At 40.6% G+C, this 12,914-nt stretch overlaps 1 protein-coding gene across 1 annotated transcript in view; it reads right to left on the minus strand.

Moving 5' to 3' along the window:
- Nucleotides 1–4,555, minus strand: part of LOC110840013 (uncharacterized) — a 32,111-nt gene extending 27,556 nt beyond the window's left edge. The window contains exons 1-2 of the mRNA XM_087350745.1: nucleotides 4,425–4,555; nucleotides 376–1,836 (exon numbers count right to left, since the gene is read on the minus strand). The gene's annotated coding sequence lies outside the window, so the exon portion shown is untranslated. The remainder of the gene's footprint in view (nucleotides 1–375; nucleotides 1,837–4,424) is intronic.
- Nucleotides 4,556–12,914: the final 8,359 nt, after the last annotated feature.

Consider the following 12,914-nt stretch of genomic DNA (forward strand, 5'->3'; position numbering starts at 1 on the left):
ATGTTCAGTGAAATAAAAATCATGAATATCACTCACTCCCACAAGAAACACTAGCCTTCAGTACTCAAACGAAAGTAAATCCGTGGCGTAACAGCTCCAGAGAGCCAAAGCCGACTAGCTTGACTGCTGGCCACACGTTCACATGCCTAAGCAAGGAATTATGCATAAAAACGTTCCTTTATGTTTTCTAACTGGTGCCTATATGTGCACAAATACGTCATAAGACTAAGAAATGCACAAAATGAGTGTAGAAATATTTTTATGGCGAGAATCTGATAGTGACTAAGGTTATGTAAGCGCGTTCTTAGCTTCATACGTAAGGATTCGTTCACAGAAATCACTATACGTAAATAAGGGGATTAAAGAAAATTTCACCTATACTCTTTGTCTTGAACATAGTCAGAACGTAGCTGCAGACAAGTCATCGGAAGTCCCGGAAGACCTGCGCCTCAGTGTCTCCTCCGTCGTGGAAGCGAATCCCGGCTGGGAACCGGGTCTCGTGGCTAGGGGCTTCACCGTCCCGCTCGGTGGTTTCAACGCGGCGCCTCTCTCCTCTCCGGGGAAAATGGACACGGGGGGAATTCTGCGGCGCCTTCTTGTCCCTCGCATATTTACCCTCAGCTCAGCGGTACGAGGAATCCACCTCAGCGGCCGCCCATTTAACGGGTCGCCCGGCCACTACCTCGATGCACGCCGCGATGACCTCAGCATGGTTAAGTTGCCGGCCGCTGGCATCGACGTGATCGCCCGTGGAGGCAGTGAGTTTATCCACGCCTTGGGCGAAGAGAGACTTCGACTGGGCGGTCAGATGCGGGGACCCGGCTCCGAATATTAGCCCTGGCGCCGGGCGCCAAGTGGCACGTTCCATCGAACAGCCCGAGTCGGACGAGTCCAAGTCCGCGGTGGCTCTCGGTGCATTGTGGGAGACACGAACCAACCCACATCCCACCATACGTTTCAGACCTGCTTGAGCTAACTGGACTGGCCAGTGAGACGATCGCCCAACCCTTTGTCAGCGGCGGAATTCACGGTTTCTAGTCTTCTCTCAGCGATGATATCCGCCTTCAGCTTCCTCAGGACGGCCTGGGAAAGCTCGGTGAAGTGGCCCCTGTGAAAGACCAATTCCTTCTTGTCCATTCGCAGAGAGTAAATACAACGTTCCGGTGCTCGAAGAGTTCTCTCAATCCGCGAAGAATATTCTCCTCCTCACCAATCACTCTGACTATCTCATCATCACACAATTGCATGATTAATATTAGAACGTAATGATTGGGGCCCCACCCCGCCCCAATCTGTGGTTGCCAACCTAAATTTCTAATGCAACCTCCAATTTCCAAGTACCCTACCAAATATGGTACAGTCGGTGTGGAGTCCGATTACGCTGGCGGGACGAAAGGTTGTCGAACACCCACAGGATGAAAGTTTCCTCCCCCTGCCTCTATATGTACAGCGGATCAGCATCCCAAACATTGGTAAATATCTTTAAAATATCTGGAAAATTAGCAATATTTGCATAATTCAAATAAAAGATAGAACTACCGGTTATTTTCAAAATAAAAATTAAAAATACCTAAAGTTTCACAAAGATATTTGTTTTGTAAAACCATCCTAAATTAGATAAGAGCCACATCAATGTAAATACAAAGATATACATATCCCACAGCCTTCCAACAGGTTGATCCAACACATTTCAGTCGGAATTGTGTTTATTTCACTGAATCGACGAAACACCCTCGAAAACCTGCAAGGCCAATGGATTCCTCCCTCAGCCTTCAAATTTACAAGGGTTCAGGGGATCTGAGAGCATCCAATATTTTTTTCATACGACTCAAATATCTGAAAAATTATAAAAATTAGCGTATTTCATATGGAGTTAAGTTCTACAAAGCAGTATCAAATTAAATAATTCATATAATAAAGCTTCTCAAAATTCCTTTTCTGGAAAATCATCCGTAAGTAGATATGAACCAAAGTCGTTAAAACTTTTCGTAGTTCTTATAACAGCGATTCAATCAAATATAGCTGATTCGGTGTAATGTCCGATTACGCTTAACGAAGGATCGATCCTCGAATATCTACAGGGGCAGCCTCTACATGTGCACCGGATCTCGGGACCCGTGACCATCCAATACGTTGGTGCAAGGGTGTCATATATCTGAAAAATTACCATTATCATAATTCTTATATACTTAAATTTTAAGGAATTTTGAATTAAAATAATATAAAAAAAATGTGATTAGTAATTTCATTTATACTTCACGATATACGAATCACACAGCCTTTCAAAGGTACCATCAAATTCAGCTCATTCGGAGGGGTGTCAGATTACGATGAATAGACGAAAAGGGCTCGAACTCCTACAGCAGCAATGGATTCGTCATTTAGTGTCTATATGTACATTGGATCTGGTACCCGCGAGCATCCAATACATTTGAAGATATGATTCAAAAATCTGAAAAATTTCCAGTTTTAATTTGATTCATGTAAAAGCAACTTTAGCCTTCACACGAGTCGAAGTAATTATGTCAGCCAGCGGAAGTAATTATTAAGGTGAGTGGACCATCTACGTTCGAACCCAGACGGATGAAATGGATTCTTCCCTCAGCCTGTCTATTCTGTGCACACGTGGGCCTACTCCATAAAGATGACAGGTTTCAATTTCTTGTAATTACAGGAATATGCCTAATTCACATAAAAATGTAATTTCCAAAAGTTTCCAAAATTAAAAACAAAATTTCGAAAAATTAAATACAAATTTCAAAATCACTTTATCCCGAAAATAACAAAATCAATTTGCCCGAATGGGACACATATCCGAACTTCCAGCATTTTGGAATGGGAAACATCTAAAGTAGGATCACAAAATGTTCATAGTAGATGTCAGCTGTCGGCTTTTTACGTATTCATTTACAAAATATGACTTGACAGTTAAATATCGAATAAAACTATTCAGGTAATCCGTCGTAACAAACGAAAAAAGAATGCATTACGAGTATGTCCATTTCTGCATGTACTTAATAAACATTAACTTTCTTGACAAGCGAAAGTTAACAAGTGCTTAATGGATTACACGGATCCCTGCAACTGATCCCCCATCCGCGGTTAAATGAGTGGTAAAACAACCCCAGAATTTACGCCATTAGAAAAATTCTTTAAAAGATTGTACTAACATAACCGAATGCCGAGAATAAAAATGTGCGACTTGTGTTTCTCCACAGTTCATATGTCGTGGGCCCCCAAACATTAGAACTCCCGAAGCGAAGACCCCGACAAAGGCCAATACCACTCCCGATGAGATAATCTTCCATCTCCTTCTACTCAGCTTCTTCGAGATCAGAAACATTCGAACATTGCTAACCGATTGCGGTTTACCTTCTCTGGACCCAAAGCGTCTCTTTATCATCGGAAATATGTGCCATCCCCGACAACTTAAACAATTCCACACGCATCAATTTGTCAAAATCTGAATGAAACACTTCAAACCGTAGAATTTGCTGCAAGCAATTTAAGATAAATACTCATATTAGATGATAAAATTTCTTTAAGACGATCACGATCAACATTCATTTAAACTAGCCGTGTAAATATACAGCTCGAAACTTACAATTTGTTCTTCGCCACAAATTTACAACTTGGTGTTTGCATTAACGACACGAGATAACGAGACTTCTAACGGTGGTTCCAGGCTTCTGACGTCAGCAAAAACGCACATTCAAATTATACACAGGAGAAACTTCCCAGTTTAAATCCAAGCATGTTTTAAAAGACCTGTCGATAAATTCCACATCATCTAGCTTAGATACGTATATCCCTCGGTGCTAAAGTGGCACATGAATAGTATGTAGAAACTGAGAAGAATGTCGCTCCTCTCAACGTCATCATCGGCGACTGTAAGCATTTGCAAATGAGCCCATACAACATCAAAAACGATCACACTCACACGGAGGACACCAAAGAACGAATTTCCTCATATTCATTACAAAACAAATTTGAGTTACTGACTACTACCGCAATTAGGTCTGAAGGTGTCGTTCCATACACAAAAGCATACAATCGCAAAAGTACTGTTGCAGTGGATCGATATTAAATTCTTAATTGTAACATGAAATTGATTCTGAAACGTAAATTTAATACAACGTAGTTCACCTTTACACAATTACATTACTGATTTTAGGACGTAGTGATTGGGGCCCCACCCCGCCCCAACCTGTGATTGCCAACCTAAATTTCTAATGCAACCTCCATTGAACTTCTCAAATTTCATTTTTTGGAAAATCTTCCGTAAGTGCAACCAACCAACCAAATAGCTAACTAAGGGCGGAGGCATAGTCCCTTGCTAGGTGACACCATTCCTGCGTATGAAACGCATTGATGGAAATGGTACACGATCTTAAACTAAAAACGGAAATTATGCCAACACTAACGGGGATTCTTCGTGGCGGTGGCACGACCATTCAAACTGCGTTGTGTGTGTAGGGAGCCGTGGTTCGGGAGTCCGGCCCGTAGATCAAGCAGGAATTTCTGTTGGCGTAATCACGCAGGAGCGAGCCCCTAGCAGAAATCAGCCTAGATTTCCAGTCCCTGTGCTTCGCGTTAAGGTCACCAGCCAAGAGGACCGGGAAACCCCCGCTCAAGCACTCGGTTTAGTCCGACTCAATCCATGGCCGGGTGGGTGCGAGGTATGCCGCCACGAGCTTGACTTTCCTGGTTGCCAGCACCAGGTGATTGGCGGTTGCTTCCAGTTGCTGCAGACCCGAGACCGGCACAGGGTAATGATCAATGCCCCTGGGGACAAGGATCGCTGTGCCGCCCCCCAGCGTCGGGCGGTCCGTACGGTGGCAAACGTAGTTCGCGAACCTAAAGGCCCGACCCGACGTGAGGTGCGTCTCGTTCAGGAGGCAAACATCGACTCCGTGGTCACCGAGGAACTGCTCCAGCTCCAACTTCCTGCCGCGAACACCGTCGGCGTTCCAGTAAGCCAGCCGCAAGGCCTTACCTCCGTGTCCTCTAGGTCGTGCAGTCATTCTCGTCTATGAAGAGAAGAACGGTTTTGAGGAGGGCTCGCGGACGAGACCCGCCGGGTGGGAGGGAAGTGACAGAGGCGAGGAGACGGCGTGTCATCTCGACGCAGGCATGTGTTGGGATGTTCTCCAGGAGATCTGAGATGCCCTGGAGCGGGGACTGGCCCTTGGGTGGGGTGGGGTCAGTCTTCTTGGGAGCAGGTGCAGTGGGATTTGCCACCGGCACCACAGGACGAGCGGGATTGGCACGGCCGCCCTTAGAGACAGCCTGCCGCTCAGTCCGTGCAATGGCGCCGGATGGCGTTGGGGCGGGGTTCTTCATGGCCGCAGCTTTGACGACGCGGCCACCACGGACCACGTGATTCCAGCCAGGGCCCAGGTTTTCCTGTTCGAGGGAAGGCTTAGCTGGCGCCGATTTGGGCGCTGGCAGGCGCGTGGAGACGCCGTCCTTTCTGCCGCGATCCCCTTTCGCACGCTGCGCAGCGGCCGCCTTGGCTTCCTTCCACTTTCTGCAACCTCTATAGTTCGCAGTGTGGTTGCCCCCGCAGCTGCAGCACTTAAGCTGCTGCTTGGGGGTGGCACACGACCCGGATGGGTGAGCGTCCCCGCAGGCCACGCACCTAGGTGGCACCGCTTAAACTGCATGGGCCCCTTCGGTGCGACGTACGTTAATATTAGAATGTAAGGATTGGGGCCCCTCCCCGCCCCAATCTGTGGTTGCCAACCTAAATTTCTAACGCAACCTCCAATTACCTCGCGTTCGTTTGTGGTACGTTCATTACCAATGTTTGGTTTGTATAACTTTCTTTACGTTGACGACCTTTTGAACATGTTTTTGTATTCAACGTGTGCTATTCAAACAGGTTTTGCGTTTCAATAGATAAATTCTCGAAAATGTTGTAGGTCGTTTCGGACACACTTTGCAAACCTATTCTCAAATCTTCAGCTCTCTTTTACGTCAGAAACGTATATGCCTTAAGAACCGCCATCGAATTCCATTCCGGTATTCTACCATCACCTCGAAAAATTTTCATCACTTCAGGCTCATCTTAAACCTTCGCCCTCTCATCGTTTCTCCTTTCAGATAATACTCGAACAATTTATCAGAAATTCGATCACTTGGAAGTCGTTTAATGTGCTCACAGCATTTCTCTTCAAATTTCTTTCTTTGCTTTTCCTAAACGAATAATATGTACTTCTTGTCTCAATAATTAATTTTCTTTCATCCGTTCATCGACACGCTGAAGATGGTCAGAGACCTCGTTAAAAGTTCACCAATTTTTAGTAGAATTTTTGTTTCTCAGTCTAAGTCCATCTCTCTCTGTGAAGAAAGCACAAATATTAGACATGATCACGCCCTGCCGTCTTCACCTCTTACACGAATTGGAACACGTGACGGAAAACCTCTTATCGCTGCAAGTTACAAAATTCGATGTCGAATGTAATATCAAAAATCCTCTACCGGAGGCATCAGGATTCCGTGACTGGTCCGCCATACCAAAAGAATTATGTTCTTGCCTCTTTAGTCATCAGTTCTCACATTACCCTTCTAAGAAGACCACACAACGGTTTGATTTCGTGGATGGGCCACACATTCAAACTGAGACCTTTTTCAGCATTTTATCATTTAAGACATCCACGAGGTGCGATCAGAAAGTTTTAAGACTACGCCTATAAAAACCCGTACACTTATCTCAGGTATTAAATTCATCCATCACCCTCGAAGTAGTTCCCCTGGGAGTGAACACAACGATCCCAGCGCCGCTGCCAAGCCTGGAAGCATCCCTGGAAATCTTTCTTTGTCAGCCTGTCAAGCACCATCTGCGATTCTGCCTGAATCTCTTCTATCGTCTCAAATCTCCTTCTCTTTAGCTGAATTTTCATCTTTGGGAAGAGGAAGAAGTCACACGGCGAATAAGGAGGGTGCGGGATGACGGCCATGGTGTTTGAGGCCAAAAACTGCCGAACTTTGAGGGCGGTGTGCGCTGGCGCGTTGTCATGATGCGTCGCATGTGGAGTTCTTCCTTTAGAATCAGCTGACAGGTCCCATAGCCTATCCCAACATGTCGCACAAGTCGTTGATGGTACGACGTCGATCTTCGTGAATGGCCTGCCGAATCTTCGTAACATTTTCGGGCGTTGTGCTCGAAGATGGTCGTCCAGAACGCTCGTCATCATCGACAGAGGTTCGGCCATTTTTAAAACGTGAATGCCACACAAAAGTTTGTGCACGACCCATTGCGGACTCCCCAAATGCTTGCTTTAGCATTTCATAGATTTCCGTAGCCGTTTTGGCGAGTCTTTGGCAAAATTTGATGCACACGCCATTCCGAAATCGTAGGAGGGTCGGTGTAATGCACTACCAAAACGCCCGTAACTAAGAAACAAATGCTAATTCGATGATGCCGGCTGGCACACTGATTCACTATGAATGTAGGCCGCACCCCCTAGCGGCAGAAGCTCGTACTACATCCGGTTCGCCCTCTATTGACAAAGTCTTGAAACTTTCCGATCGCACCTCGTAAACGGGATCCACAGTTGCTCACTGTTCGTAGCCATCAGCTCCAGAAATATTTTACAAAATGCATGGGATTCGGTTTCATTAATGAATTTTAAACCAATTGCTTTCTGTTACAATTCAAAGACTCCGTCAATTCTGGTCTACAGACTTTAAATCCATTGCTTAAACTTTATTTTACGTTACCCTCCCTCTTTGGGATTCCAACTGTCGATTTCCGGCCAACAATTTACGTAAATAAATCTACTGACGACAAAACCTTTACTACAGACTCAATTGATTCGTGCGACGCGACAGAGCATTAGGACAACTGGGCTTATATATAAATTACTGCCAACCAAATAAACATCTGTGGCGAGATGCCGGTAGGACCGACGTGTTCTCTTGGGTGAAAATAAGTTTTTCACAGAAATATACAGAAAACGCGTATATTACACTCCGAAAAATAAATGACAAAAATCACTCAAGTGAAATTAATTTTAGTTTCAAGATGGCCTATGAAAACATCCATCCCGATTGCCACAAAAAAGTAGAACATCATTTACATTAAACTTGAGGTGAATTTGTCTCTCAATGTCGTAGATAAAAACGAAAATTGTAATAAGACAGGACTAACTGAATCGACGCGCAATTCAGTTCTGCGCATTGTCCCTTCCGGTTCCTGTCGGATAAGACGCAGTTGCCCCAACAAACAAAAAACAAAAAAGAAAGTTGTCAGTGGAACGACGGTTCCGGAGAATTTGACGTAAATACGTCTATACGGAAAGGAAGTTTATATATTGGCTTTATTCTAAATATTTCCTTTATACATGCTTTACAATTGAGTAAAGTTTGATTAAGACTTTGTTTATTTAACTTGAATTACTTACGCTTAAGATGGGTCTGTGGTAGCTGAATGTAATGTAATGTAAAGTAATGTAATGTAAGTTAATGTAATGTAAGGTAATGTAATGAAACGTCTTATATGTAAGAACAATGCCGAGTAATGTAACGTTTCCTAGGTAACCATTATTGTCGATTTGTTGATAAACAGATGAAGTTTCCTAAGTAACAACAATGCCGAGTAAACAATTGACGTTTCCTAGGTAACATAACAATGCAGTTACACTTTTTCCTTTCACTTTTGGCCGAATGACCCTTCCTCATAGACGTATTTACGTCAAAAACAAAACACACAAACCTGACCACTCCTGCAACAAGAAACAAGTACACAAAAACTAAGCCGTGTCTCCCCTACCACAGTTCGGCCCTTGTAGCTCTATACCAAACACAGAGGATGCCTTTAATCGACTTTCACGGCCGAATGTGGCATATGACTAAAGCGATAACATATCGTACCAACTAACCAGCAGGTTGATAACTTGTTTTTCAATTAAAAATTATAGTTTTTATTAAAATAAGGAATGAATAGTTGAGCAAAAATAACTTCTTGTGACACCAAGCAAATCATTAACATCGGAAGGATTTCTTAAACACTGGATTTTGAACGCTTCGGTGACCCGGGTATTATCAACATGACTCGGGAAATCAGGTCCTGCTTCTGTCATACAAAATAATATTATGGCTTTCCTACCTTTCGTCTAGGCTGCAGTGTTCTCCTCGTTCTTCCACCGACCGGCAGATGGTGACGCTGTACCGCGAGCTCGTCCAACAGTGGCTCCGCCAAGCACCGCATTAGCACACTCGCTACTCACATAATAGTTGCACTTTATTCTTCAAACACTAATTTTCATCACCGCGTTCACAAAAGCCCGCCACCGGACTCTATCCTGAGCTACCTGCATCCACTACGACTCCCTGTACTGATCCATGTGAATCCTGTCCAAAATATAATATGATCAGAATCATTAGAAATTTTCAAGCATTAAAATCATAATAGTCATTGAACAAAAATTGACATTGGAACCACGGTTCCGGAGAATCTGACGTAAATACGTCTCTGTATTTAAATTATATTTAAGTAATAAATACAATGAATGTAATGTCAAAATTATCTACTCTACGACGCACGTCTTCTACAAGCAATTCACAGCTCAGTTCTTACCGCAATAACAAAAGTGGATTGTTGACGGTAATAACGAAACACAACAATGCCGAGTAAACAGACGACGTTTCCTAGGAAACATAACAATGCACGCAAGCTTACCATTGTTGTCGGTCCATATTTACACATTGTTGATATGGATCTTACACGTTTTCCTAGGTAACAATGCCGAGTAAACAAGACGTTCCATAGATATTGTCAACGTGCATGTAAAATCTAGTCAAACTTCAAGAGGTATACAAGGAATTTTAACAGATGACAAACTATGTGACTTTATATTAAAATATAACAATTTATAACTATAATGACACGCCAACGACTTAAAAGAATTGTTTAATGATATCTAAATATTTACTCCTGAAGACGGGCTAATCGCTATTACCTGACGAAAAAAACTCACATTCCCAATTTGATTTTCCTTATCATTTCCGACATTCTGAAAAATTCTTTTCCACTGTCATATTTAAAGAAATCAGACTTTTATAATATCAACTTTCAGAGCCGATTCTTTCATACTTCGAAATCTTTTGCGTAACAGAAACCCTTCTTCGAAAAGAAATTTCGTTCCATTTGTCGCAAATTACTTGTCTTTAAATAAACGTGGCAGCCGATAAATTAGTGGCACAAAAATCAGAACGCAAAAATCAAAACATTAGACGATCCGTACATTACAGGTAGTACATAAACTGTTAGAAGTTGTAGTTCATCAAGTAGAAGGGAAATATTAACAATTATTATAATCATGTATATTTAGAATAGACATTAATTGCTTTAATTGTTCGATTAATATTATATAAAATACTAACATATTACTGTACTGTCATATTATGCGTTTTCATCTCTAAATAGCACACAGCTCTGTATCAACGAACATCGGCGAGCAGCGACCACAGAGTTAGTCGGGGATATTCGCAGAAATAAAGATGTGTGTGAATATATACAATGCAATAACATCTACAGACAGACTTTAGTTTTTATGTTTGTTTGAAGACGTCTTATCATATACATGTATTTTATAAAAAAAACATTCATTTGAGCTAATCAAGCATGATATACCTCGAACAATATTATCCTTTCAAAATTACATCAGTTTATCAATGCTGAAATCGAGTAGAATGACAACTGTCTAATTTGCCTGTATTTTAAATAATATTAAAAGGACAAAAGTGCTACTATAAATAAATGTATATCAAACCCTAATGAATATGTTTAAAAAAATTGGTAACACTTCCCGTCAACATTATGAAACTCCATTTCTGACAGTTTTTGGACGATCTGATATATGCGGGTGGACTAATGTTTTGAATTTTGCGTTGAGAGCTGAGTCCACTAAATACTTTTTGTATTTTTACGTTTGTATGTAATTTTGAAAGGATAACATTGTTCGATGTACATCATGCTTGATTACACAAAGGAATAGAGTTTTTAATATTAGACATGTATATGATAAGACGTCTTCAAACAACCTTAAAAACTCATGTCTGTCTGTAGATAACATTGCAACGTATATATTCACAAACGTCTGTGTTTCTGCGATAATCCCCAAAGAACACTGTGGTCGCTGTACGTCGATTTTCGTTGATACAGATTTGTGTGCTATTCAAAGCTAAAAACGCATAATATGACAACACACTAATATGCTTGTAACTGTTGTATTTTTACGTTTGTAAATAATTTTGAAAGGATAACATTGTTCGAGGTACATCATGCTAGATAGGCTCAAATGAATAGTATTTGTTATATAAAACATGTATATGACAAGACGTCTTTAGATAACCATCAAAACAAAAGTCTGTTTGTAGATATTATTGCACGTATATATTCACATACATCTTTAATTGTGAGATATTCCCCGACGAACTCTGAGGTCGCTGCACGCAGATGTTCGTTGTTACAGAATATTCACAGCTAAAAAGTATAATATAACAACAAACTAATCTGCTTGTAAGTTACATAATATTAATCGGACAAAAGTGCTACTTTAAACCAATAAATATCTATTCAAAATATACATGTTTATAATAATTAGATATAGTTCCCTACAACTTCATGAACCACAACTTCTAAAAGTTTTTGTACTACCTGTAATGTACAGATCGTATTGTGTTTTGATCTTTGTACCACTAAATTCTTTTTTTATTTTAACGTTAATATGTATTTTTAAAACGATTACATTGTTCGAGGTACATCATGCTTCATTAACTCAAAAAAAATAGTGTTACTTAAATAACATAGTATATGATTAGACGTCTGCAAAGTACCATCAAAACTCAAATTTGTCTGAAAAAATAATTTCATCATATATAATTACACATATCTTTGTAACTGTGATATTCTTCAAAATACTGTGTGTTTGCTGTGCGCTGATATTAGTTGATACAGAATAGTAAGCTATTCAGAGTTTAAAACACATAATATATTATCACAACATACTGCCTTTAACTAAAACAATATTAAACGGACAAAAATGCTACTTTAAAAAAATGTATATCTAACCATAATATATTTGTTTATTGATATTGCAAAGATTTACCATCAACATTATGAATCTCCATTTCTGACAGTTTTTGTACGACCTGAAATATGCGGGTGAACTAATGTTTGGAAATTTTGCGTTGTGCGCTGTATCCACAAAATACTATTAGTATTTTTTCGTTTGTATGTAATTTTGAAAGGATAACATTGTTCGGGGTACGTCATTCTTGATTATCTCAAATGAATAGTTTTATTATTATAAAACATGTATATGATAAGACGTCTTCAAACAACCATCAAAACTCTAGATTGTCTGTAGATAATATTGCATCGTATTTCTTCACACACATCTTTATTTCAGCGATAATCCCTGACGAACTCTGTGGTCGTTGCACGCCGATGTTCGTTGATACAAATTTGTTTACTATTCAGAGCTGAGAACGCATAATATGACAACAAACTAATCTACTTGTAACATACATAATAATAATAATCGGACAAAAGTCCTACTTTATAGCAATTAATATGTAACCTAAATATATATGTTTATAATAATTTGAAATATATACCTTCAACTTAATTAATCACTATTACTGACAATTATTGGACTATCTGTTATTAAGGTTTGACTAATGTTGGAATTTTGCGTACTGAGCCTTGTGTCACTAAATACTGTTTGTATTATCGCGTTTGTACGTATCTTTGCAAGGATGTCAATGTTTGATGAACATAATGCATTAATTCCTTAATAGAATTGTGTTTATTTATATAAGACATGTATATATTAAAACGTCTTCAAACGATCTTCAAAACTCATGTCTGTCTGTAGATAATATTGCAACGCATATATTCACAC

The sequence above is a fragment of the Zootermopsis nevadensis genome, unplaced genomic scaffold (genome assembly GCF_977971745.1).
Source record: "Zootermopsis nevadensis isolate Lab colony 2312 unplaced genomic scaffold, Znev_1.0 Znev_ptg000017l, whole genome shotgun sequence".
Classification (NCBI taxonomy): domain Eukaryota; kingdom Metazoa; phylum Arthropoda; class Insecta; order Blattodea; family Termopsidae; genus Zootermopsis; species Zootermopsis nevadensis.